This window comes from Apteryx rowi, unplaced genomic scaffold, assembly GCF_003343035.1.
Source record: "Apteryx rowi isolate R43461 unplaced genomic scaffold, aptRow1 scaffold_570, whole genome shotgun sequence".
Lineage (NCBI taxonomy): Eukaryota > Metazoa > Chordata > Aves > Apterygiformes > Apterygidae > Apteryx > Apteryx rowi.
The window spans coordinates 37,635-41,454 of record NW_020450839.1 but is presented as its reverse complement, the minus strand read 5'-3'; positions in this window follow the sequence as shown (position 1 = coordinate 41,454).

The window sequence follows — 3,820 nt, the reverse complement described above, 5'->3', positions numbered from 1 at the left end:
GGCGCTCCCCGGGCGGGCGGCGGAGTCGCTCCCGGGCCTCGCTCCTATTGTCTGGGCCTTGCGCGGGCGGCGGGGGGGCCTTTCTGGTTTTTATTTTGCGAGCGGGTTTTTGGCCAGCCCGAGGTTCTCGTCGGTCCGCGTGGGGCTGTGAAGCTTCCCGGCGGGCTCGGGAGGTTCGCTGATAAACAAGCGGCCGTTGCAGCGTTACCTGAGACCCTTGAGGAGCAAGAGTAGAGCAGACCTATTTTCTTGCTTCCTTGTTTTTTATTGCTCAGTTTTAAACTCCTTCAACATAGAACTTGCCTCCGTGATTGTTTGGCTCTTGCAGGGGCGCATTTTGTTTTTTTTTCGTTTTTTTTGCTTTGTTTTGTGTTTTTCTTTTTTTAAGAGCACAGTTCTCTTATGTTGGACAGTATTGCTTTCTCTTTAATCACCACCTCATCCGGTGTCTGGGTTCATAAGTGTTTACTTTAAAGCTGCTTTATAAAGGCAACACTATCAGAAATGAGGTCTCCATGTTTCTCTAGTCTTGTATGGTATATTTTGCAGTGATCTAATTTCTATGTGTGTTTTTTTAAGAATGCAGTAATCGTAGTTAAAAGAAAGTACTGTTAAAAGCCTCCCAATAAAATGTATTTTCCCAGAACCTTAAGTATGGGAAGCCAGATTAGTGCCTCCTGTCTTCTTGCCTCAGAATATTAGTCTGGTGCCAATTAAGCATAGTCACATGTCAGGTTTTTAACTCATTGAAAAGTGCGCTTTCAGTGCTGTTTTCATCTCAAAAATAACACACTCGGTTTTTTAAACAGCTTGTTTAGTAGATCAGATCTTTTACAAGTAAAGTAGCTTACAGTCCCGAATGCAGTTCAGTTTGCTGTGCTGCTTTTAAGAAGTTGCTCAACTTGAGTGCAGATAAAAAAAAAACTTCACTATGTGAAGCCATCCATTTTAATGTGAAAAATCAGTTTGTGATCAGCTGCGTGTTCAGTGTAGTTCCTAGGAAAGCTAACTTGCTGTGCACATAAACTAGTTCTTACTTTATTGTAGAAATTTGAGTATAACACATGAGTCTTGAAATTTTAATTATTCATTACCTCTTAAAGATCTCGGTACATGATATGTTTACCCTGTGGAAGCTGTGCTTGTGCTGAAACTTTAAAAGCTGCTTCTGAAAATGCTTTTACGTTTTCTATCTAGTTGGCAGTGCGTGACCTCTCTGGCTATGGGCTCTTCCATCTACTTCTCAAACCTAAAATGATACTTAGTTACAGTTTTCCAAAATTCTCTTTTGAATAAGTTCTTTGTTAAAACGGGCAAGGGGTTCATATAGAAAGACTGCTTTGGAAAATGGCCTAAAGGCATTACTGTTTGTTTTTTCTTCCCCTCTCCTTTAGTGCATTGGAAACATCCCATTCCACATAAATAGTAATTTTGTGAAATGCTTTATTACCTGTTCTTTATTGCCTGGAAATTAGCAAAGTATCAGTTCCATATTTGAGGTTGATATAGGACAAGAGAATGCAGCTTAAGAAATAATAGCTTATAGAGCGGAGATGTGAACTGAAAGTGTACTGCATAAAAATACCTTAAATATTACTGGTGCTTGCTTCATGTTGTGCTCATTATCAAATAGGTTACAGTAGTATTCCAGGAGTCAATTTTTGGCAAATAAAAAAGCTCTTCCTGTTGGATAATTTTAAATACTATCCCCTGTTAAGGCTACTTTATGTAAAATATTTCCTGTGTATGAGGCCCACAAGAGGAACAGGAAGTAAGAGAAATTGCTTAGGGGTAAGTTCGAGGGTTTTAGAAACTGGAGAGAGCCCTCATTCTTTTTATGCTTTGTTGAAAAGATTTAAGGTTATGAAAATCACTGGGCAAAAATGTATGTATTTTAATTGAAGAAATATGTTCTTATAGAATATTTAGTGGTGTTAATAAAATGATTATGATTCTTTAAATTGATTGTGTGCAGATGGGTTTAATTAGTTCATTACTGCTGGCCCTCAAAGTGTAGCAAAGCCCATCTGTCTTCATTGGTGACCAGACACCAGGGGATTTTAAAACCCTGCATTCTCATACAGCATGTTTAAGCAGCTCAGTGGAGAAAAAAACCACCATCATGTAGCTTCCTGGCAGCAACCATTGGATTAGACTGTAACTCCAGCTGTAAATTGCTGGGTTATGATGACATGGCAGGTTGGTTTTGAGGAGGAAGTATGAGAAGCTGAGCTGGCTTATACTAGTGCTATGGCTTATTTGTGAAGCTGGTGAAACATGAATGATTTAGTAATAAGATTGAGCAATATTTAATTCCCTGAAAAATCATGAAGTGTTGTAGGAGGGTAGGGAAAGAAGGACTAAATTAAATATTTTGGCATTAAATCACTTGAATTGTAGAACTGTTCTTGAATCTTTCAGATTTCATATTGCTGTTTAAAAATGACTGCCATGCCTTCTATCTGTCTGCCATGTTTCCTTAAAGTTACTGTAGATCTGTTGGCATGCCACATTTGGATCCTTTACCCTGAGGTTATGGACTGTGATGTCAGCTATTGGAAAGATAGGAGTCAAAACATGCAGCGCAATATGTATGTCAAGTCTATAAACCTATCATTTTAGCTCTCCATTTTTTACCTTGCTGCTTTACCATGATTTGGAGCTTCTAAAAAATACCTTCAGTGCAAGGGTATAATTGAAATTCTTTGTCTGTCTTGAGTACTTTACAAAAAAAGATTAATATGTAGGTAATGTAATACTCTGGAAGGTTACCAAGCTACAGTATTCCCGGTTGATAGGCCGGTCATTCTGATTTCATCAATGAAAGAAGTTGCTCTAGTAGATGTGTCTTGTGATATCATGTTTGCTGCTGGCAGGGGCTAACAAGCTATTTGAGGTAGAGCGAAAAGCTTTTTATTAGATGCATGTACTAGAATAACTTAACACTACTTTTCATGTTGGTCAGTTAATTGGGAAGTCTCAGTTTAACAGGTTTAAACATATGTGCTAGATTTAATTATTGTGGGTTTTTTTCTTCATGTCTGTTAGAAAAGTATAGTGTTTGTTTTCCTAGGTAGAAGTGAATCAGTGGAGGAGTGTTCTGTACAGGCATACCACAGTCTGGGAGTTGCCTGGACCTCTTCATTGCTCTCCTAATTGCCCTTTGTTGGACGGGCATTGAACTAACTCCAGTGATGTTAGCATAGTTGAAGGGCTGCTGTAAGTCTGGCCCAGGCTACTTGCATTCGGTTGAGGTGACAGTCCAAGCTCCATTTGATCTTTGCTGCTTATCTGTGGTACCAGTGGAATTACAGCGTTAATCTTCGCTATTAAATTGATATTTTCTCTAGAGATAGCCCCTTTACATCCTAGCAAAGGTTATTTTAATTCCTTTAAATATAGGTGTTTTAAGAATTGTAGAAGCAAATGCTGGTGATGGAGTTGACTCTTTGACACTTTGCCCTTGACTAGGGCAAAGGTTCTGTTCTAATCACTTTGCATTCCTGTGAAGAATGCTAGGCTTTGTTAACTGTGTGGGTTTTTTGGTTCTCCCCCCCCCCCCTTCCTGCGGTACACTGGCAAAAAGAGCAAGCTCCACTATAGGAAGTGGAAAAGGGCTGCAGTTTTCTAGCACTGCTGGGTCTTGGGTCTCCACCATCACCATCTAATAATTTTTCTTTGTATAAACTGTCCTTGGCTCACTTGCAAAGACAACTGTGCACTTTGACTTGCTTTTTTTCTTACTACTGTAAACTATGCTGGATATTTGTGGCAAACCTATCTAACTTTTTTAATCCTTTTCTTTCTTTTTTCTACAGCA